The sequence below is a fragment of the Symphodus melops genome, assembly GCF_947650265.1.
Source record: "Symphodus melops genome assembly, chromosome: 17".
Taxonomy (NCBI): domain Eukaryota; kingdom Metazoa; phylum Chordata; class Actinopteri; order Labriformes; family Labridae; genus Symphodus; species Symphodus melops.
Window position 1 is genome coordinate 2042289 of NC_136707.1, and position 25338 is coordinate 2067626.

The window sequence follows — 25338 nt, forward strand, 5'->3', positions numbered from 1 at the left end:
CCCACTTGCCCCTCTTTTTTTTACCCTCCTGTTTTCTTCTCAGCATTAAGTTTGTGTTCTCTCCTCCTACACCCAACTGCAAAGCTGAGTTTCAATGGGCGGTGACGGGGGACACATAACACCCACCAGCTATACGTGGGGGCGCGGGAGGTCCATCATTACCAAGCCGCAGTGGTGATCACGGCAATAATATAGAACTATAACCGAGCAATTAGACTAATGGAAAACGTCCCTATTTCTCCCGGTGTGCTGCAGCGAGATGCGCAGCGTGCCCCGCCGGCCCCCCCTGGAGATGAGGCTGGAGATGTGAAGTGGAGAGGAGGTAATGGCGGAGGCCCATTGATCCTCGCTGCCACCTGCTATATGGCTCCACCGAGGACGGGAGGGGAGGCAGAGGACTCCATCTGGGGAGAGATCACACCGGCTTCTGGGCTCTCAGGCATATGGATAAGAGTCTTTCTCTAGTCTTCCGCTACTTAACCAGCACACATTAGCACAATATGGCCGGATAGGGGAGAGTAAGGCGTGCATACATACAGGCTATATTACAGTAACGGTGCGTCCACAGCGAGAAGGCGTGAAGCAGTTTCCCTCAAAACTCTGGAGCTCCTCATGTGAGGCCGGGCTGAACTCCAGCTCTTAAATAAACGTCCGGAAAGCGTGCACGGGAGAGGAGACACGTCAGGAAACATCGACAAGAAAGCAGCTGCGGTACCTTTCAAAAGACGCCGAAGCATCTGTTCTTCAAATGCCCCATCTATAGCTGCACGTTTCGAAATCGTGACCTTTGGCAGGCAAAGAACTCCAACACAGATGGACTTTAAATATATGACTGAAGCTATAACGTGAGTAAACCCAGAACACATTTGTCATGTTTGCTCAGTCAGATTTACACAATGGACCTCACTCTGACTGCTCAATAAAGTTCTGAAAGAGAAAACTGTTCTCCTCCTGGTTTAGTTAAGAAGAAGGAGGCCATGCAGCCGCTGATGATAATCCATTCATATCTACACCCAGATTGGTGTGCCTGTTAATGATGTCTGGGAGTTTTGTGAAGCAGGAAAATGTCGACCCTTTATTGAAAGTTTGCATTTCTAAAAAAAACGTTTCCACCTCGGCTCAGTGCAAAGAAACCAACCGGGAGTACGGCTGGGTGTAAGCTGCTGACAGAGAGGACAGAACATGCAGGGTGAAGTCAACATGAGAGGCCTACCTGCCCAGCTGGGGGTCTCCATGTACAGGTAAAGCCGGTCGGGCTGAAGCTGGGTTACTTGACTCGCTGCTGAAGAAGTCTGCAGAGAGGGACAAAGTGAAGCTCCGGTTAGAAATACACACTGATAGGCACCTTATTTTTTTTTGGGGGGGGGGGGGGGGGGGGGGAATTCACTTTTACGCATTCTTCTCTGAGATCCAAAGAAGAGAAGCTGGATCGATGTCATTATAAATCTAATGGCCGGAGTGAAGCTATAGTTAACCTAGCTTAGCACAAAGTCTGGAAACAGGAAACAAACAGGCCTGTCTCTGTCACACATGGTGCATAATGTTTACAGAATCCACACACCAGAGGGACCTATTAGACCAAGAACGCTAACCCTCCAACCCTTTACATTATAGAATCATTTCTAAATAGACAACAGGACATTAATTTCCCCCCTGTTGTGCATAGCTGCCATATTCATTTGATGAGTGCAAGTTCTTTGTTTTCCACACATGCACGATGGTTACACACACACACACACACACACACACACACACACACACACACACGGCAACATGGCTGGTGACAGAAATGTTGTCTGGTTGTCGACAAAGACGCAGTCGCAACAGATTCTTCCTTCGCTTTGCACAACTCCAATCCCTACACAGTGTGTCAAACATAAATACACAACGTGTCAGATGACGAAAATAAGAAATGTGTTTTTGAGGAAACTTTTACGCTCACTGTATCTTTTTCAAAAAAAAGTTTGGACAGTGGAAACAAAAGGCTGGAAAACACAACATGGCCTGATAGATTTCAGGCGGTTCAGTGGCAGCAGGTTAGCGTCCCAGAGAGAGGCGGAGTCATTCAGTGGAAGAATGTGGTTGCAAAAATTGAAACAAATGAAGACTCATGTTTTGTTTGTATTTTAGATTTTTGGCACCCAAGACTAACTTTTCTTTTTTTTTTTAACAAATAAATACACAGAATCTGGGGATTTCATCATCTACATCATTTTTGGAGAATCTGAAATTTAAGACCAAACTTTTTTGAAAGGCGGAGCTTGAAATCAAACCATATGAGCACTTGTCACACGTTGTTTTTGAAATCAAATGGGGGGGGGGTTCAATATTTTGCAGATGATCACATTCTGTTGTGTAATTTACATTTACACACTATACAGATTTTTTTTCAGGACCTGGAGCATTGCAGATTTGAACACTTCTTCTAATCTTCCGTAATCTAAAATTGAAGAAAGGGACCCGTTAAGTCTGTCTCTAAGTGAATCTTTGAACAAAGAAATGATGCTGGAGCTTTTTGTAATTACATTTAGGCACAGAACATATGGCTACAATTCATTTTAAAGAGGTGTTATTACATTTATGTAATCAAATGATCTGCCGGGGACTTCATCATTTGAGGGTTACAGAGGGAGTGACTGAATGTGCATCTGCATCACTGTCTTAAAAAACACACACACACACATCTCCTCATGAGAACCTGCACAGAGTTCGTCTGCGACACGCCGGTGCATACGCTGCGTAGCTTTGCAGCATGTTTCCGCCTCAGTGTGTGGCTGCACTGCTTTCTGCTGACTGCTGTATCTGGTGCAGGCCTCGGGTTGGCTGCCGCCCAGAAGCCCAGCCGGTGAACCGCGGAGAGAGCGCATTGATTTCATCCCAGCAGAAATCCCTTCTCCCCGGTACCCGCCTCCCTACCCCGCCCAGCACCTGATTAAGCATTTGCAGGGAGCCATGCCAACACAATTTGTCATTTATCAAAAGTAATTAAAAGCAATTTCTTTTCTCTTGTTGATTGGGAATTGACTAATTGTTGAGTCTGTGAAAACGGGGGGATAAATAAAACGGGGAAGGATGAATTTTACATCAACTCGGAGGAAAACATAAATGCTGTAAAACGAGGGCCAGACATCTGGCTCTGTGATTTCTCTCTACATGATTATGAGTGCAAAACCGAAACAGTTGTTTAGCGCACTCTGATGTACAGCCCGTAGGCGCTAAATAATGTATTAGGAACAGCATATTGACTACCCGACTTAAAAGAGTGTTTTCACTTCATGTAGTGTGAACACGAGAGTGGGAGGAAAATACAAACACGAGTTGGTGAGTTGTTAACAGAAAATGGAAGAGGAAGAAAACAGTGTGCAAAAAAAGAGACGTTTGAGCCGGTAAATATGGGCGTCTCAGGGCTGAGAGGAAGAAGAGGAAGAAGGTGGAGAGGAGCCGAAGAGGTTACAGTATCCAATGAAACCAAGCAATGCCGTTTCAACATTATCGGTAACAACCTCTGAATGCACCATTACCTTCTATAAGGGCAGAATGAAATGTCAGAATTGATTCGAGAGGGAAGAGGTTGAGATATAAGTGGGCAGCTAAGGTGGCCATTTTGTTTCAGTGGCCCTTTATTTGGTGTCCCTGGATCATTAGCAGACGGCAAAAGAAAAAAAAAAAAAGGAGAGGGGGGGGGGGCGGGGGAGAAGGAGCTGGAAGAACATGAAGGAGGTGTGGGCGGCCATCATGCGGGAGTCTCCGGTGACAGCATGTGAAATAAACACAGAAGAAGAACCAAACACACACACACACACACACACACACACACACACACACATGCACGTTTAAAAAAGAAGGAAAAAAAAGAGAGGCAGCAATCAAATGGGGGGGAAAACACCAGAGGAGTCCTTTAAATTTCCCACCACTTTGTAAATAACTTTAGCTGCACAAATACCTGGCGTTGCTCTGAGCAGATACAAAAAAAGAAAAAAAAAAAAAAACTCCAAGCCAACAATTTATTCTCTGCCAACAAATGGAGCCGTTGCTTCAATGAGACGATTTGAATATCCCTCTTTGAAGGCTGCAGATGGACAAGCAACGCCATCATTGCCTGGGAACACAGAAATAATTGGGCCAACGGTGGGAGAAGCCCGCGCTGAAAACGTCTCTGCTGAGACACTGCGCTGCGTGGAATATCTAATTGAAGCGCTCACTCTCTCCTGCCTTTTGTTTACATTCTCATTCATCATAAAAAAAAAAAAAAACTCAATTACTTATGTTCCCTAACATGATATGGTTATTAATGTTCTAATTATGCTTCTCCTCTCTAATCTTTCGCCGTGCAATTTGGGTGATATATGTCGGAAACAACGCAGGAAGTGAGCGGCGAATTAGGAACGTATGTGCAATAATGCAGCTTCTCCTGGGAGCCATCTGACGAAGGGAGGAAGCTTGTCATGGTTTGTCTATACATGGGGGGGGGGGCTCAGTCAGCGCGTCTTGTAATGTAGCGTCTCTGTTCGACAACGAGGAAGTTGACTAATCAGCTCTCGTCCGCATTAGAGCTGATGTAGCATGGGAAAGCTGACAAGCACGGCGAAGAGAAGAAAAAAAACCAAAACAAAGCAAAAACTACCTCTGGCTTATTCTTCTTCTTGTGTGAGGCTATAGGTATGACAGCTTTAGAGGTGTGAAATAATGTCGGTGAGAGCCTTGAGGAGCCCCTGCAGAGAGGCTGAGAGGGTCCTGTACTGCCTCAAGCAATGAGTGTTCTTCAAGGCTTTTTTCCCCCTCAGAGCACTTTTACAAGAGCACAAATTAGGTGTAAGGGATGCCTGTGTGTGTCGGCGAAAAAAAGGGTGGGGGGGGGACAAATATCCCCCCATTCCCCCTCCAAATAAAAAGGGGGCAGAAACCGGGATGACAGTGAAGAAACGGAGGGCGTCGTAAAAGTGCGGGAAAATAAGCTCTCACTTTCAAACGTTTACGGCGGCTCAAATATCTGATGATACCTCTCATAGCTTTTAATCTTTAATGTGAAAAATTAATCATCCCATTCATTATTTTAATAGCTGTCATTTTTCTCTCCCCAAAGTGATGATTTATAACCATTAAGCCCTGCGTAGGCTCGTGTGAGAGGGATTTATCGTAATGTTTGCACCAGGTAGCCTCCAACCATATTTCATTACTCTGACAAGCCATTAAAATGCCCTGGTGATTAAACAACAGCTCTGAGGTCAGCGTGAATGCCTGTTTCTTTACCCATAGCTGGAGCACAGGGGTGCACGCAGGCAGGGACCCGTAGCCTTACAAAGCCCCCCCCCCCCCCCCCCCCCCACGCCTCAGTCTCCCTGGCGATCGTAGATATAGATCTCTATCTGTTGTGCTGTGCAGGGGCAGCCGGGGGTGCGTGAGAATAATCTACATGCACAGGAGCCACAATGAAATGAAGTTAAGAATGAGGCTATTACGCCCGTTTTTTTTTTTTTTTGTTCTCCCCTCCCTCAGAGGTTTGACACTGTGATAGCTGTGCACTTAGAGGGAAAAAAAAAACTACAGCCTCACATACTCTGAAATCCATCTGCAGTGTCCAGAGTGCTCCAGGAGTTATTTTGTGATCATGTAATCTGCTTCTGGTCGGCCCACTTCTACCATTATTTCAGTTATTGACTCCGTGCTGGTGCCAAAAGGCAGGGGCGTGTTGGAAACCTCAGGGGCGGAGGGGCGGTGTCAGCCCTCACATCCACCCCAAACACCTGAAACCGCTGACATAATACTCAATGCATGTACGTCGACACATCAAGAGTCTATCTACATTGAATTTTCTCTGCTAAATGTTTTAAAACTCCATTTGACCAAAGTTTGTAAATCTATTGTTTGCTAGATGTAGATAAGGTTGATAAGTACTATAGACTGTATAAATATGGACGTCTCAGTCTCATCAGTCATTACTTTCTGAAGCGGACTCTTAAAGCCTGTCGATGGTCGTCGGCAGAGCGCTGAGGCTAGCCTTTAGCCTCCTGACAAACCGCTACAACAACCCAGAAAGCAGCTAAAACAGACACTGCAACGTTTAGATGAAGTTACAGTAACAGGTGAGATGCATTCAAAAAGAGCGGGAAATTAACATGTTGACAGCTCAACAACGTCTCAGAAAAAAAAAAAAAAAAAAAAAAAAAGAAGCGGCTCCTGTTAGAAAAAGCTGAAAACGCGGCGTCACTCAAAAGTCACCCAAAAGTTTGATTGACCTCTGCATGAGCGCTGATTGCATCACCCTCACATTGTGTCATACTGGGGCACTTTTTTTTTTTTTTTTTTCTTTTGCTTCAATGCATTCTGGTATACATTATTGTTGCCTTGGTTACGGCGGAGCTCTTCCTGTGGTGGAGTTCAGTTCCTGTGCGACACTGGCAGTTCAAAAGGCCTTTCACCTGACATCACGCTTTCATGTTTCTGGACAGTTTTGGAATTAGTTTCCTTTTTTTCTCCCCTGTTTGCATCTGGCTGCTTATCTAACAGAATGAAAAAAGACGAGACAGACATTTAAAACATGAGGTTCACAGCCATACACTGTTGTGATGGTAAGTGTTGTTGTTTTGTTTGAAGAGGAACGGTTGGAGTTTTGAGGGTTGAAATAGACAGATGTTGCTTCAGAGAGAGAGAGAGAGAGAGAAAAAAAAAAAAGCAGCCGGTAACACAAAATGGATCCGCGCTCGATCCCATCGGAGGAGGCTGGCTGAACAGCCGGCCGGGGAGCATGGGGGGGGGGATTTAATTCCCCTGCATGTATGTTCCTGTCTCACGTCCTGAGTCCAATGGGCTGGATTGATCACCGATGCCACGTCTGACAGAGACTGACAGCGCCTGTAATTGCCATGTTGGCTCTGGGAGACGAGAAAAAAAAGCGCCTTGGGTGGGGCGATGTGGATGAAACACGCAGGCGTTTCTCCATCACCTACAAATCCAGCTGTGGATCTTACATCATAGCACACAATGCGCACAGTCTGGCTGAATGGCAGAGCGCTGTGAGCGGCGTGATTAATGCATGTGATCAGTGTCACATGTGGCGTGATGGTGCCATGAAAAAAACCCAAACACCTGCTGTGATTCAGTGTTTATTTAACACACACTTAACAAGCCAACACTTTTATTCTGCAACTGTTAAACCACCTTCAAACCAACAGAATTTCTGCCTTGCTCAAGGGCACATCAGCAGTGGTCAGGCAGCTAAAGCCCCAGCTTGCATTCACTTCATGAAAGTAATGATGGTGATAATGATTACAACTTTCAAGATCAGCTGTCATTTCCTGTCTCCTATGAAGTTTGCACTTCCTGTTTCCTCTCCTCTAGATCCTTGCTCGGGTTGTTCTTACTCTCTGCTCTCCGTTGCTTTGATTAAAAGTGTCTGATAAACTAATTGTAGAATTGTAAATCTGCCAACCTCACAGGTCATTTGACCGACCTCGACTCCTGAAACATCCTCTGCAAACCCACGTTTGTGCTTTTCTCATTAAAAAGCAGGTGGCGCTGCGACGGGTCCTCCGAGCGGACGGCCTGGGAGGGAATCTGACCTGCACACGGATCTTTACCTCCTTTCTTTTTCTTCCAATATCCTCGAAGTCCCCCCAAAAATAAATCTTTTAAACACAAAAAAAGGGAAGAGCGGCATTTCTTTGAAAACATCCTGAAACCTAGAAACCGAGTTTCCTTCCCTGTAAAGGATCTTTATTTGATCCGTCAGTAGAACACTGTACATCTACACGCTGTTTTGTGTAAAGGAATAAAAAAAGAAAAAAATGACTTTCTTGCCTCAAATTTCTTCTTAAGTAAATTGCAAAAAGGAAATGCGCTGAGATACTTTCCAGCTCTTCCAGTGACAATTTGTTAAAACATATTAAACAGCAGCAGCAGTGGATAGATATACTGGCAGAGAGATGTGATCGCAGCCTGTGCCAGATTCTGAAAAACTCGGTGTTGTTAACATTTACAGCTTCTCTTCCTGAGGGAGGAAAGTGATCATCAGTAAAAAAAAAAAAAAAAAAAAAAAAAGAATCACTCTCATAGATTTGAAAGCCCAAAACTGGAAATTGGGACACATACTGTAGGCCATGATTTCTGCAATTTTATGTCTTCCCACCACTGCTGCCTGGATCCACTGTGGATGAATGTTAGAACATCCAGCTTGGCTGCCTGCGCTCGCCGGGCCCATCCAACAGTTGTCACTGCGACAGAACAAAAGCTGTGTGTGTGTGTGTGTGTGTGTGTGTGGGGGGGGGGGGGGGGGGGGGGGGGGGGGGGGGGAATTAGCATCCCAAACGTGTCTAACGTCTTGTGTTTGTTGTGTCCCCGATGAGAGAGCACACAAAGAAATGTGGCTAATTTGTAATAGGTATCAAAATTCCCAGCATTAAAAAGTTAATTACCGCAGCAAATACAGCAGTCGTAAATGGGAGATAATGTCATTTCTGCAAATGACTGTCGTTTCCGCCAACCGGAAAAATAATATTTAGTATCCAGCTGCACTTCTGGATGCAAGAGGCGGAGGAGGAGGGGGGGCAGGGGGAGGAGGGGGGGGGAAAAGGTACTTGTAATTCAGAATATTTTTTTCTGCAACTTAGCAAGTTTTTCATCTGTCAGCGAGGCACATTAAATCCCAGCTGGTCAGACGCGAGGCTCCTGATGCTCGGCTTTAGACTTGAAACAAACTACTGCTGAAATGAAAGCACTTCTCAGAGCAGCGGAAACCCGACTCCTACAAGAGTCCATTAAAAAATACATGTTCAAATGAATCTTGGTGGGGATGACAAGTTTTACCATATTCTTCTTGAACTTTTAATGTAGCAAGGCGCGACTTCAAAGAGGGGTGGGGGGAAATTAAATATTAAGGCTATTATCTAAGCTGTTCCCAATATTATTCCAGCTTAGGTTATTTATATAGTACAGTAATAATTGTGTTATATAAGCCGGTTTGCATTTTGGAGCGAAACATAATGATCAAAAGGGGGCTGGTTTGTGAGTTTGCAACCTTTAAGGGAGAAACCTCATTTATATATTTGCTGCATTAAACCCAGCACGGTTATGCAGATTTATTGCAGCAATCCTAGGTGGATATTGTAAATGTAAATATATTTATAATTTATGACTGCAGGGAAATGGATCATTTTTAACACAGTGAATACGAGTTCAACTTTGGCAGAGAACAGTGCACACTCGACACTTTTTTTTTTTTTGCGTCTGTGCAAAAATAAACAAACAAACAGGAAACAGTGAATTATCATGTGCTTGGAATGAGGAGAGACTCTCAGTAAATCTGGAGCTACCTAACCCCGGATCACCACTGTTTACCCACCGGTGAGACAGTAAATAGTCTGGCTGACATTTGCGGGGAGGTTAGTGTGCTCAGAGAGGCGAGTGGAAGTGGAGGCTCAGATGAATTTGTCTGACAAATGCTCCTGGAGTATGTGTTGTCGACTGCGCTTCAGCTAAGGCCCTGGACTGGGATTTGAGTCTGACTGAAGCCAAGCAAAGCATGCCAGATCACTAATTGCACAATTTAAAAACCAAAGTCCCTGGCAGCTTGTCATTCGAAATGGAGAGAAGAGCCGTTGCTTAATCAGTGAGCTCAACATAGATCTGCAAAGCTCTCCACCGAGGAACCCCCCACCCCAACATCCCCCCCCCCCCCCCCCGCCAGACGTACACGGCTGAAGCTCAGTGTCAACCGCCAAAGAAAAGACAAAGTGATTGGCTGGCGGCTGCTGCTGTCGCTGTAAATGAAACGTTTTACGATCAGACGCATTCGCTGATTGAATCGCTGTGCATCAAACGTCGGTGCTCTGACAATGATTTCATTTTCCTTTAATTGACCGCTATAAGAGCAGTCAACTGTTGCTCCCAGTTGGCGCCGATGAAATTCGCCGCAGCGTAATTTGAGGTCCCCTCAAACGACGTCAGACAACTGTCTGAACATAAGCGAGTTTCAGCAGCACCTCTGACGTTGAATTTCATCTGGAGCTTGAAACTTTGTCAGAAGTAATTTCAACTTCAATAACTTTAAATGATCACAAGCACATACACTGAGGATGATGACTTTAGGGTACCTTGAAACAGACACTTCAGGGTTCCCTGAAACAGACGTGAAGGAGGGACCCATACGTCCAGCGGACACTGAACTCACGTTGAACGGGACACCAAATCGGCCCGTGAAAGATGCTAAAGGTCACCTCGGAACTGCTAACATGAAATTACAAAGCTTCAGACGATAAAGGGTAACATGAGAACAAAACTGTGCAAAATAAAACAGTCGTTACGATATGTCCGAAAAGGTGTAGACTTCCACTTCAACATCAGGGGCCGAGTGGTTCCTCTAAACCAAAGTCAAAGGGTAACTGGTACACCTCCACACTCACACACTGATGGTAGATGCTGCTGTGTGAAGTGAAATTGATCCTATTCATCAACATGCACCGCTGCCGATGAAGCAGCGGGGAGCGGGGTCAAGTGTCTCAGGACACGTCGGACATGTTGCTGCAGGAGCTTGGGATCGAACTCGAACCACTCGAACAAACTGAATCACAGCAGCTCCTAACTCAAACGTCATACAGCGGGTAGATAACAGCTGTATCCACATGCGTTACTGAAATGTTGCTGTTTGACTTTTGTCAACAACACCGTTTTGTTTCCAGCTCAGCGTGAGCGGTTTATTGGCGAGCCGCTGACTGTTGTGATTTGAGCAGCTCCTAAATATAAAGTACAAGTATTATAAACTTAACGGAGACGGTTTAAGGGTGCAGTGCAAGATGTTTGGGATTGTTTCAGTGTCAGTGAGGAGAGTTGACCTGCAGTTGATCTGTTCATCTGGTAACGACACAAATGGGGATTCAGATCTTGTAATTGTTCCTTCAAAACACGGACTTAATAGACATATTCTTACTCTACACAATGATTTTTTTTTTTTTCCCGCGAGACTTTTTGGATCTCAATCAAACTTGTAACGCCTGGAATGTTTGAAACACGCTGCGAGACACAGCGCACTGATAAAAATAACAGTTTCCCCTCGACTGAGTCTCTTTATGACATGATATTTCAGGAAATAAACATTCAAAACAAAACAACACGGCGGCTGAACTCCTCAGAAAAGAAAGGCACAGGAAAAGGATCGACATCCTTCAGTCTTCATAATATATATAATAAAATATCTATTTTACTGCTGGAGCTACGCAACTCTACGGGGCATTAAATTCTCCATTTCCTGTTATAGCTATGTTACAGGTTCAGGCAATTCTCCACTGGCTATTGGGAGGAGCTGTAAACATTATTACTATTGAGGCCGGGTTGTATTTTGGTGAGAACATTAGCAAAGAGGCGAGTTACTCATCGCCCCAGCGACATGAAACCGGAGCAGAGTCTTGTTTTTTTTTTTTTTTTCTGTCTGGCTCGAGCTTAACGAGAGAACACGCACACACACACACACACGTTCAGCATCAGGGAGACAGCAGCTCTCAGAAAGGGGTGGAGCTGGAGACACAGATGCACACAAACACACACGCACACACACACACGCACACAGTTGCACAAAGTCAGGAGAAAAAAAAAAGAGAAAATAAAAAACACTGCCCTGAAGTCAATTCCACACTCAAGCAACATCCGTCTCTGATCTCGGAGCGTTCTTGCAGTGGCGGCACAACAAGAGTGATGCGGCACTGAGGGCCATGAATTAAAAAGTCAATATGTAAAACCATAGAGGGATGCCATTTTGAAAAAGCGTTCCATCAATGGAAATCATATTAACATGATAAAGGGCAGATTGGGAGGCGAGGGCATTGATTCAGATGCGGCGCTGTGGCCCCGCCACGTCCACCTCAAACATGTTAATGAATTGTGCTGCAAAAAAAAGGGGGAAAAAAACAAAACTAAAATGAGAGCTGATATGGGGTAAGACGAGGTCAGAGAGTTTGGCTTTAAAGCAACAGGAGGAGGTCAGTGGAGTCCTAGTGAGCTGCACCTCTGGGTGCCACATCAGTAGGAGTCTCAGGACTGTTTTCTGAAGATGAACTTTTGATGAGGATAGGTGGCAGACTTGCAGAGGTTTTTTTTTTTTCAGCAAGTTGGGAGTTGGTCCAATTAGAAAGAAGCCTGGAAGAGAGAGATGAAGTACCATAATGCCACTCAGAGACCAAGAGTGTGAAAGCAAGAGAGAGCGGAGGATTCACCCCCTGTTGACCATGACTACAGACACATAGCCTGGGGGAGGTTAGCATCCAAGGCTTCACACACACACACACACACACACACACAGGAAAGGAGAAATCGAGTGCAAGCGAAAGAGAGAGAGAGAGAGAGAGAGAGAGAGAGAGAGAGAGAGAGAGAGAGAGCGCGAGAGAGAGAGAGAGAGAGAGAGAGAGAGAGAGAGAGAGAGTGACATGAAAGCAACAAGGCAGTGCTGCGAGGCCAAACAGATGAATTACTTATCAAAGACGCGCACAGCCGACCGGCTATGAGGCTGCAACACACAGACAGCTGGGGCATTATCAATTCACCTTCAATTAGCTGTCCTTGGCACTGCCTGCCAACTGGACCTGGAGTATCAGTGCATTCACAGCACATAAGTTAATTCAACACCCCGCCCTCACAAAAAAAAAAAAAAAAGGGATCAGGTGGATTCTTTTGAGGGATTCAATTAAAACAGAGTTGAAAAAAAAAACTAAACACATTTTCTACAAAAGGATGAAAGCAAACGGATTATTTCCAATGCCATATGGAGGAAAGAAGAAACAGAAAATGGGGGAAGAAGAAGAAGAAGAAGAAGAAAACGAGAGAACGCGCTCCTTCTTAAGAGTCTGATGGCACAGCACCTTTGTTAAATAAGAACTAATTAAGTGGAAAAATGAAAGTGTTTCATCTTCATTAGCATCAGACAATAGGACTATGAAACATAATTGAGAGTAGTTCCACTTTAATAGAATGAACAGAAGTCATTTGGTATTGAAATGTGCAGGGTGATTTAGCCAAAAGAAAGTGTATTATTAGATTTAATAGAATACCTACACATGATCAATGCTCAGCGCGCAGGTGGTAGTTTGTCTCGGGGTTCTTCAAATGATTAGGCCAACAGAATAATGGCCAGCCGGAATCACGTTGCTCCCGCATTGATTACAAGGAGCAGCCCATTTTTCATGAAGTGGAGCTCCGCACACCATTTATTAAGCCTTTACACGTGTGACATAACAACTGGTGTTCGCAGAGCACATCATGCAGACTGGATTCGGAGGACTCAAGAGGTAGTCTTAAAGCCTTACCATGATGATGAATTATACTTAGAGGCACATACAGAATGACCCAAACGAGGTGGTTTCAATAATTATTAGGGCTGTCTAAGAATCAACAACCGATTTTCTGAATTTAGTTGAGAATCATTGATGAAAACTGGGTTTTTTTTGTCGCGCTTTTACTTTGTAGGTTTGTACTGTCTTATTCTATGTTTCATTTACCTCCTGTTGGGATACAAACACGCCTTTATTTTGAAGGAAAACAAGGACGAAGGACATTAACTCAACCACAAAAAAAGAAGTTGTTCCAGATGGAAAGGTCAATGACAGAAGCTGAAAAAAGGTCGATATTATTTTTACGTCCGCTGAGCTGTCTGGGAGTTTTTTTTTAAATGTTTTGTCAATAATGGGTTAACATTAACCCTTTGTTTAGTTATCCACCATTTTCTATGCTAATAAGACATTGCGCACATTATTAGCATCTATTTTGAGATAGTTTTGCCGTTTAACACTGGACTTGAACCCTTCTTAGTTAAAGTCTACATTTGCCTGACTCATCTTGAATTTCCCTCGGCCTTGAATTTCCCTCGGGATCAATAAAGTATCTATCTATCTATCTATCTATCTATCTATTGACACTTCACCTTCATCACCTGATACAAATACTGGCAGGCTGGAGGAGTTACTCTGGTAGAGGTACGAACACCTAAAGAGGACAGCCTAAAGGTTTCTGATTTCAGGCTTTCTGACAGATTTTAAAACACACCTGCAGAGTTTAGCTTGCATTTAGCCACACGGGCTGAAGTGATTTGGCCACAGATGTTGTTCCGTAAACAAGGTTGGATTACCGACAGGGCAAAGACGGAAATTGAGAGCCAACGAGCAGAAAGCATCAGATCTAAACTGCTCATTTCCCAGAGATGTTAGAAGTGTTTCAAAGAAAATAAACACAAAAGAAATGTAAACGGACCCTGCATTATTTGTTCCTTCAAATGCTAGCTTTACTTGCTAACTCGATTAGAGTAATGACATCAGGGAATATACAATGAACAGAGACATAGGAGGCCTTCATAGGGGCTTTTTTCAGCAGTGTTCTGCCACTTGGCTCTCTTACAGGTTAGTCTGGCAAAGATTGGCTGGGTTGAAGTCACGGCTTTTTCACACAATCATCTTTGTGCACCTGCTATTCACCCAGACGCACAATATCTTCGATCCAATAACAGGAATGACATGAGATTGTTTGCTTTAGTATCTAAATTCCCTTAAATGGAAGCAAAGCACCTAGCCCAGAGCAGTCCCATTCACCAACGGGTCTGTTTATTTATGGCCATGAGACCACAGGCATGCTCGAAACCAGACAAACAGAATGTGTAAACAAACTCAAGCAGAATGTTATTCCTCCAAAGAAAGGCTTGGTGCGCAGACGCAACATGGTCATTTAAAAAAAAAAAAAAAAAAAAAAAAAACATGAGCGCATCACAGAGCTTGGCCATATTGAAATGGCTGTCTTGAGAAACAGTGGGTCTTTATCACTTCAAAGGCTGACATCCCTCCGGCGTCTAGGGGAAGCCGTGACTGGCACTCGTACAGCCTTCTTTCTGCTGCATTTGTCCAATCTTAGAAAGCCCAGAGTCAGGAAACACAAGGTCTTTTCAAAGTTAGTCAACAGGCCTTTGAAGCAAAGCCAACGGAGTCAGCAACCCAGCGACAAGGTGCCGAGCCATTATCATTCAATAGACAGCCGGGATTTTGCATATTTAACAGAAAATTTCACTTTGCTTTTTTGACACGGGGCATTATGCATCCTCTGTACATAAAATCCATCAGCACCTTGCCAATTGTGTTTGTGCTTTTCCCCATTTGGCTTGGGAAATGTGTTTCTCTTCCAATGCAAACTACATTCAAAACATGCAATGGAATTAAATTATATGTCTTTTTGGACAAATAAATTGGACCAAATGTTCAAATGCAAACTGTTTTACCCATGTATTTATTCTTTTTTAGCCTGTTTTCTTTGTTCATGATATAAGGCATGTGGGTTGAAAAGCCGAAAATTCTGACATTCATAGTCTGTGCTTGTTCTCAAAAGAATGCAAAGATATCAGTTTTCTTAAAACGGAGAGAAAAATAGGATATATTTCAGACACAAAAGACTGGGCCAAGATACCAACCAATAAAAACATCTTATTTGTCTTTCATTTGCCAATGCTTGGATCCAATTTACAGGTCAAACCCTGGCGCAGGAGTTGAGGAACATGAGCAGAATGCCTCGACCAGTTTGGATTTAATTGTGGTAACAAATGCAAGTATGCATCAACCCTGAACCTGTTATTGAGGTGTGTTTGTCCTGTTGGATAAATTCCACTTCCAGTTGGAACAACATGGTTACATGTATTTCAACATTGCGGTTTTAGTTGAACAAACTTTTTCTACCTGAACCTAGACCTACTGACCGAAGTATGCAAACATTTGACTTGGCTTCAAAAACACAGGGATGACCCTTTCAGTGATGATATCCAGAATATTTTCTCAAAAGCAGGACAACATGTAAAAACAACACACACCACCAATAAGGTGAAACACAAAGTACCCTGGATACAGAATCCACAAGGTTTTGCCATTAGTCGTGTGGAATCAAGGCGCTAAAGCTTGTTTCTCAGACTAACCGAGTTAGGAATGATGAATAACAGTAATAAGAAAAGTCAATCGGGGAAAACAAAGGAACGCCAGTGTCACATACAAAGTAGTTGCAACACATACCATGGATCAGAATGAAAGTCATTGCTCTGAGAGGCTCCACACCATCCTCATGAACAATCCCCAATATGATTGAGTTAGTTGGCGACTCCATTGCATGTTGGAGTCATGTGACTCTTTTGATTGAAGCGACATGTTGGTGCCTGTCCTCAAGAGAATAAGGACAAACTATGAAGTGTGCTGAACTCGACAGACACTTGGTGTGCATTTAAGTGTGAAAAATCTCCTCCTAAAAACAATTCATTATTTTAAACTCTTCAAACTAAACCCAACAGCAAACCCTCGAAAAAACACACATTTGGCATTTATTGTTTGGACTTGCAGGCATTATGTGTTAGCTCTCTGGTGTTTTGGTGAGCTTTGGTGTCCCTCAGCAGTCGAACAGTCACAGTAATAGCCGCATGTCTTGCCCTTTGGGATTTGCTCTGACGACCCAACTCGAGTGCATCCATTCCTAATGAGCGGCAAGGCGGTGCCCGTCTCCTCCTGCGGGCCGTCAGCTGTCTGTCCCCTGGTGCAAGGAAAGAGGAGAGCACCCAGCAACCCCTCAGCTCCCACTGGAAGGGCGACTTCACAGAATGGGGTCCCACGGCGAGCTGCTAATGATCCATATGATGGTCCGGGCCAGCCATTGTTTGGGCTACATTACCCAGAGAGGGACAAACAATCGTTCGGAGTGTCACTTGATAATGGCCCCAAAAAAGCAAATCTCACAGACCTTCGTTCTTCACAAGGGTAATTAATTCGCCACTGTAGTGGGATGCTTCGCCTCTTCCAGCTCCTCTCTCGCTGCCCCCACTATACTCTCCCAAAGATTTCCAATTGTTTTGCAGACAATGGTTTCAGAAGGCAGTAAAAGACCATTGATCTGAGGGCTATTTGCAAATACCCATCTCCATACAGAGAAATGCATCTTACTGTGTTGCGTTAAGCAATTCCACATTTTAATGGGTGGACTATTGATGGTTGATGCCAAAAGAGTATGGTATCGATGCGCTCAAACACATCCACAATGAGGTCTGGAGGGGATAGCACCAGCTCAGCACAATAAATAACAGGAAGGGGCATCAAACTGAGGAGGAGGGATTGCATAACGTGGCAGAGCCCTCATAAAAAAAGTTACTATAATGTGTGTCATGATTGACTTTTATGATCAATGCTGCTGTACATCCAAAAGTCTGCAGCCGCAGAGCTCCCAGTAGGCAACTGCAGATCTATACCTCTCAGGGTGGAATACAAAGTCATTACAATCGCCGATTAGCTACATGCACATTATTAGATGTAATTAGGTGTTGATTAAAATTGGAACATTTCTTGCAATAGTTCCAATGAGGGCGATAAAAGCAAGGCTAAAAGATTGGACTTCCATATTTTCGTTCATCATTTGAAAAAAATGCAGAGTGCTTAACAAAAATGCATTCTGCGCCCCCCCGTTTCTCTACTACCAATAAATCCCACGCACCGAGAGAAATGAATGATTTTTCGACAAAACAGAGACAGCATGAGACAAGACAAATGTCTGTGCTTACATCAAATGTTCCCAGATACGAAACAATCCAACCACACCAATAAAGCAATCAATGCTAACCTAATCTCTGCAGCCTCAGCGGCACTTGCTTGCCATTTCTTAGCCCTAAAAATGAAGAGGAAAGGAGAGCTCGAAAGGCATAAATAAATAAACCTCAAACCACTCATGTTCTATTGCTGCCGCTGAGGATGGGGAGGGCACGAGCAGCCATCACACATCTAGAGTATATAAAGCTCATTCGGATAGCAGCGTGGCTTTATTCGAGCGCAGAGGTTGAATTACAAACACAGTTGCTTTCAAATTTGGTTATAGGAGGGAGAGATGGAGGAGGAAGAGACGAGGGAAGAGAGACTGTGGATGAGTCATCCCCTGCTGGTCTGGTGGCCCTCACTCCTCGAGCAAAGGCCAGCGGGGTGGGGGGCACTTTTTTTTTTGTTCCTATGAGGGAGGCTGGCCCAGTCAAAGGTGCTTTTGGAGGGGCAGGATAAGCTGGGCACTGTGTCTCAAATGGGGACACTCGAGTGGGTAAAGCCTATCTTAAAGAGAGCTGCGCCTCTTTTTCCCCCCACTGCGACTCTTCATACCTCCATCCAAGCAGAACTAAGGGCGCCGCTCGCCGAGATACAAAAAGGGACAAAATCACTCTTTTACACTTCCACACTCCCGTCTCTGCATACCCATGTACTGTAGAGCACGGGCAGAGACTCACAAACACACACACGCACACACTGCCAGGCACAAGACTGCTCCCTTCTGGTTGCAGCATGTGGCTACATCACCGACCCCCCCCCCCCCCCCCCCCCCCCCCCCACACACACACACGCACACCCCAAAAAGCCTATCGTCACATCCCATCGGGGGCGAAACGTGGATGGATATTGTCCAGATGCAGTTATAATTTCACTAATGCTCACTCAAATGTCAATGGGGTCCAGTGACAAAGGATTCTTAATCCCTCATATGAATTTAGCGCCCAAAGGCAGAACAAGAGGAGGCGGTGTGTGTGTGGCGAATGCATGAGGGGGCATACATTACACACGACTTGTCTTTGGCCTTAATGGGAGTGTTCAGTGAATTCAGCTGATATTTAAATCAGCGTGCGGTAAGAGGGAAGGCAGCGGTAAGAATGATGAGCATGTCGAACTCTTGAACTTTCCTTTCTCCACCTGTCCCTTCCCCGGTAACAAGCCCTGCAAGTTTCACGCAGGATCTTGTTGCATGCCGCCAAAAAAAAACACACCCATCCCATCAGCCTAAATCACTTAATGGGGGCAGAAACAGAGGAGAGCTTCTTCCTCGTCTGTCCCCTATAAGTGAGACGCTGTAGTTTCACTCTATTTGCTCAAATTATACTCTGCTGTCTGTGTAGCGTTGCCCCGTCCTCAGGAAGTGATGAATCAAAAGTGAAAGGTGAAAACTGCTGCAATTTCACTTTTTTTTTTTTTTTTTTTTTTGCCCTCTGCTGTAAAAACCTGGGGAAAGTTGAAACCTGGCGATGTATTTCAGAAAGTGCATGACAATCTGTTGGGCTGCAGGTTTGCCTCTGTGCCCATTGCTCTCAAGAATCATTAAAAAAAAAAAAAAAAACAGCTTGCAGAGCCATACTGCTGCCTTCACAGACGTAATATACATCGGCCTGAGCAGCACTGCGGTTTTGTTGTTTTGTCTGTTTGTGCCTCTGTTTTTGTTTTGTGATCCCACAGCTGATGGCTGGTCTGATTGGGACTGTTTGACCCTTTTCATAGCGAGTTTGTGTTGGGTGACAACACAGAGGAAAACAACATTTGATAAAATGTACATACATGACTACTTATATAGACTACAGCTCGGGTCACATTTAGCAGAAGTAAAAATTGTTCCTTCAGCTAGAAATTTGACAACTTTTCCCATGCTGACAGATAATACACATACACAGATATATTTTGAAAAAAATGTTCGAAGATGTACAGGTGTGACACATTTTTGTTCATCGAAGCTCCTCTAAGCCGAATTTACCATCTGGAATTGGAGAACTAGGACAAAAAAAAAAGTTTAAATAGGATGAAATCAAAAATGCAGAATGAGTTCCAGGCATACGAGTATAAGTCAGAGTTGTAATGTTTTTTTTTGTTCTTTTTAATTGTATTGTGAAGGAATAAAGTCGTGAAAAATACTACATAATCATCTGATCATGTAACATCATCATGGGTTTTTGTCCAGCGTTTTTCTTCCTCACGTGACGAGCTGTCTTGTTTTTGAACTCCAGATTTGTAGGATTTGTTGCCTTTTTAAGCGAAGAATGAAAATGTTTGATTTTCACTGTAATCGTTTCAACACATTTACTCATCAAATCTGAAGGATCGCTCATTCAAAATGAGGGATTAAGATCTATTACAACCTGACATGAAGCTTCTCCCATTGCTTTTGATCATGATTTAACTTCATGCTTACTCTTGTCACACATGCATTAACACACACACACACACACACACACACACACACACACACACACTGGGACCATTGTTACCCTGTCGTGCTGGCCCTCATCAGAAGGGACAGCTCCTGCAGTTTCGGCACCAATAATTACTTGACTTGGTGTCATAATCAAATCCCTTTAATAATGGAAACAATTCAGCGTTTGCCTGCCGTAATCAAATTAGCCCGAGTCTTTTTGGATTTTCAATTATCTCCAGTCTGCGGAGCACTTTATCCCAGGCTCTGGCTGCAGCTCTGGCTGGGGGAGCCGTGTGCTGCACCGGGGCTGACAGCAGTAGCCTCACAATTACAATGAGGCCCGGGCTAATGTGATGACAAGATCGCCTGCCCGCCTTACTTAGCCTTTCATTTGTGCTGGGTCTCCTCAGCGTCCCCGCTCTTATCATCGTGTCCGTGTACCTGCTCTCCTCTGCCCCCAAAACACACCCTCCTCCTCCTCCTTCACTGGCTCTTTATGTTGGAGGGCGAGCGGCATTAAAGCAGCGCGCCTCCAACATTTACTCCTTTCACACTTTGTGAAGAGAAAGTCTGTTGAACAGGTTTGCAGCGGAGTCTCTTTATTCATACGGCTCTACAGATGCACACTCGGGGGCTGCTCTGTACAGCTGCAGCCTTCCACTGTTTGCCACCAGCTTTGAAGCAGAGTCAAGTCTTTGACACTGGCAGCCACCAGTGGGGCAAACAGTACACTATACCGATGAGGGGAACTTAGCATACGACGCTAGCAGCAATATGGCAGCAGGACCAAGCTTAACTGCTCGGTTGGTGGTGGTGGTGGTGGTGGTGGTGGTGGTGGTGGTGGGGGGGGTGTTACTGCGGCTTTAAACTCCTCCGGCCAGAAAATAGTAACATCAAACTAAATGTTTCATGTCAAATAGTGAGTCAATAAATATGAACACACGGTCCGCATAGACATGGACAATTCAACACTGAAAGGTGTAGAGACTTGGTTTGGGACAGGAGGGTTGCCGGTACAAGTTCCAGTGTGGATATTGGTAAGGTAGTGAGAGGTGCCAGGTCACTTCCCTAGAGCAGCTTATGTGTCCTTGACTCCATTAAGGCTCGTCCACATCATGTCCCAAGTCGGGGTGGTTTGGGCCTTGGGTGCCTTGCTCAAGAGCACTTTGGCAGTACTTGAGAAATGACTTGGCACCTCTAGCAGACCAACTTCCAGCGTTTTGGTCAGCCACCCTTCCCTGCAGTCTCAGAGTGTGTGTGTGTGTGTGTGTGTGTGTGTGTGTGTGTGTTGGTGTGTGTGTGTGTGTGTGTTTGATGTGACCTCTGACCTCGTCTTTTGCTTTGGTTTACAAACTAACTCAGGAGGACTTTAAGTAGTGCGGACCACGTGGCCAAAGACAAGCCGACGGACTTCCTGTGCTCCGGTGAGGCTGCTTCCTGCAGCCGTCATGGCAGATGACAACGCTGCACTTACTGTTGGAAACAAATACAGGCAGTGAATGTCAAAGTGAGAGCCATGCCATCCATGGAACAACAGTGCAAGATAAATAAAATCAGCTTCAACGTCATAGAACTGTTTGTGTGAAAGCCCGAAGCAGATGTTCTCACATACATTTGATTCTGCTCCGTTTTCCCTTCATGATAAAATCACGTCTGTTTGATCTCAACACATTTCTGTCCCGACCTTCAACATGGGAAATATTCAGTTTGCTGAGTGAGGCACTGTTGGACAAGGAGCTCGAATTCAATCACAAACATTGTGACTCCGAGGTCTTCATCAGGTCATATTTCTGTAATAATCGGGGGCTGCAGCCCCATTAATGTGCAGATTTCTCCACCAATCAGCTGATAGGCTCGAGGAGCGCAGGTGTGGAAACAACAGGAACAATATAAGAAAAAAAAAAAAGCATCATGTGAAACATCAACATCAGAGACAGATCCCGAAACCAAACAGCAGACACATCTGGGAATTGTAGTTTTTTTCTGACTAAATGTTACTTAGACGAGTGGCGACTGTGTTTGGGGGGGAACTATTTTCAGCGGCGGATTTGTCCACAGCTGGAGCCCTCATTAGTGCATATTTATGACACGGAAGATGTTGTGTGTGTGTGTTTGTGTGTGATTTATTCAAAATAAAGTGTGCGTGTGTGTGTGCGTTTGTGTGTGTGCGCTCACAGCAATAAAAGGAACATGTCAACAGTGTGACTCACTGATAGGTTTTAAATAGTTTCCGGACAATAATGGAGCGCTGTGGCCCAGAGGAAGAAGATAACACAGACAATACTTGCTAGCTGGATGTATTCTTTGTTTCTTTTTATGCTCTGTGAGCGGCATTTGTTGACGGCACAAAAAGTGTTGAATATCACCAGACTGAAACTAAAGGATCTTGTCGGCGTTTGCGAGGATCCTGATTGATGTCTCTGCGATGTAAAGCACTTCGCCTTAAGGCACGTCAAAAGTAGAGAAATGCATTCTCTTCTCGTACCTGCCTGCCTGCACGTCTGTCTGTCTGTCTGTCTGTCTGCAGACTAAACGCAGCTTTCAGTCCCGAGCCCACAGGACGAACAATGCACAATCAAACATTTCCATAATTTAAACATTACGTTTTTAATCATGTAGCGTTTGTGAAAGGACAAGCGGTTAAGAGCAGTCGTCTCACTGTTTACTGTAAATATTCATCATCTGCTTCCACTCATTGACAGTTTCAGTGGAGTGATTATCCAGCCCTGTTGACGTTCACGGATTCCTCCTGAATCTTCTCCATTTGAATATTATTCCATAATCAGCACAACATGTTGCTGCCTGTCTGTGTTTACATCGCTGATTTGCATTCAAATCATATTTCCTCTTCTCTCCCCGAGCATGCTCAAGTGCAGATGCTCCAGAGGTAACTGGGAAAAAGGTTGCTTGTGCCAAATATACTGTGGGAATAAATAAACACTTTATCAGGCCATGAAAAAAAAAAAAAAAAATATGAAGAAGAAGAAAAACATATGTACGGGGGAGGGAAAGGAAAAGACGCCATTGTCCTCTTTGGAAAAATGAGCAGTGTGAGAAATGATAATTAACCGGTAATTAATTTGGTGGTCTTTATCTCAGAGCAATGTGTGCTCTGCAAAAGATTAGGAGAGCTTTTTAATAAGCGGCATAGAGTTTGATTCTGCCTATTTCCGCCTGCGACAAATAAGCTCTGTGTTTGTTTATTCCAGACAGGCAGCTGGCAGAGAGCGGCGGAGACATTCACAGGGAGGCTTTCCCAGTTTTAGTCTCAGTCTGCTGGTACGAGGGGCCTGGAAACCCCTCAATGTGTTGTGCTCGTGACATCAGAGCAGCGCTGATAATTACACATGAATGAATCTGTTCCCGTTTTGGTTCCACAGCACATTTAACACTGGAAGGTTTTTTTTTGTTCTCCATTTGAGGTATAAAGACCCCAATTTTGTTACAAATAAAACTTGCAACAACAATTCTGATCAAGCTGGTTTTATTGGAGTAAAAATACCAAATGATTGGCGCTGTTAGCGCTGTGGATAGTGCGGACGCCTGTATGGAGGATTTGGTCCTCCATACAGGCGTCCAGCCCGGGTTCACCAATTCATTCTCTCTCTCTCTCTCTCTCTCTCTCTCTCGCTCTGATTTCTAGCTCATGTCCGACGTGTCCTTATGGAAGACACTAAACCCCAATTGCTCCCGCAGCACTTTACAAGCTCACGTCCATTTAGCATTTCAAATCGGCTCGCAGCATTCGCAGATATTTTGACTTTTTACAAGCAGTTCAGGCCTCAGTTGTTGCCTTTATGTCTTAGAAAAAGAAGTTTATTCTTCTTTTTACAAAGTGTGAAAGTGAGGATCACATGCTGTTTTTTTTATCTGCACTCTGAGCTGTTTAGGTAGAAGCATATTCAGGGCTCGTAACTTGAATCTTATTTGACAAATGTGAAGTGTTTTAAGCGTAAGTGCATATGCTTAAAAATATTTAAATTGCTCCACACCAGTCTCTCTTTTAAAGCTTTGGTGCTTTTCAACAACTGAACAATAAAGTAAACAATAAAAAAGAACTTGTTGATGACCTGAACTGAAGCTTTTTAGGGCTCATTTGCATAAAGGGGGTGTGGTTAAATTAGTATCTGGATTGGCTGAGGCTGTGGTGGAGGCTCCTGATGGGATGAGAAGTCGACACAGGGACCCTCAGAAAACCTGCCAGCGTCCCTGGTCTTGTTGAAAACACTTTCATTTGCATCTTTGGCTGTTTAGGAAAAGCAAACTTTAAAAATTATAATTTTGAGCTTCGGGAGATTTCCATCAGCACTTCTTAATCAGATTTCTTCTGACAAAAATCTGGCAGATCATAAAAACAATCTTTGACATCGGCCCGAGAGGAATTGATAACGTCAGAATAGAACGACTTCCCCAAGAACTCACACACCTCAGCAGGAAACTTCACTGTAGACTTTGTAAAGCACATTAATGTGTTTAACTTGAATTGAAATTTCTCAGGGCCGGCCTGTGGCAAAGGCAGCACAAGCAGCAGCTGGAGGCGCCTGCCGTCCATAGGGGGCACCCTGGCACCCAAAACGATCAAGGAAGAAAAGTTGACGATGAGAAAAGAAAAAGAAGGACACGTGTTTCACTGCTGCTCGGCGTTATTTCATGTGATGTGACACCTTGTGGCTCTGACGTTACCTGACATTAGGAGGCGCTGTTGACTTCCTCTACTTTTACATCAAGTCGATTCTTCTTTTCAAACGCCTGCTGTGCAGTAAACACAGCTCTCACTCTGGAGTCTTTGTATTGCATTCATGGATCTTTATCAATGTAGTAAACGACACCTCTGTTTATTGTTGTTCCCAAACATTTCCGTGTTTCATGCGAGTGACTCATTAAAGCCGCAGTGATCAAATCAAATGCATAAATCTGACTGTAGAGAAACAGCTTTAGTCATTTCCTGCTGAAAGTCTTTTTTTGTAGAGTTTAAAGGAAGGAGATGAAAAAAGGATGTGAGATAATTAGGATAACAGTGTCATTTCCTCTGAAATATAAAAGAAAACGTGTTTTTTTTTTTTATGTTACATTAATTGAAAGGAATTGCACAAAAGTAGAAAAGTAAAGCACAAATAAATGTGTCATTCCTTCACATGCAGTTTGGTTGTTTTGCAGTGAAGCAAATTTAAGAGCACTGCTGCCATCTACTGGACAAATCTGAACACAGACTTACAGCACAGTAAGAGCAAAGCAGCCATTCAGAGAAACACACAGTACAGACATAAAACTACCCATAATCAGTCAGATTGTTGACAAGAGTCATGCAACACTAAAATATCTGCACACTTGATGTGATGAGATGATGAAATGAAAAATGTGTGA

General features: G+C 44.1%; 1 long non-coding RNA gene across 3 annotated transcripts in view; it reads right to left on the minus strand.

Annotated features, from left to right (window-relative positions):
- The window catches only part of LOC306838849, a 332925-nt gene that overhangs the window by 65527 nt on the left and 242060 nt on the right, over window positions 1–25338 (minus strand). For all 3 annotated transcript variants that reach the window (XR_013781130.1, XR_013781131.1, XR_013781132.1), the window contains one exon: window positions 1214–1292. This is a non-coding gene — a long non-coding RNA (uncharacterized lncRNA). The remainder of the gene's footprint in view (window positions 1–1213; window positions 1293–25338) is intronic.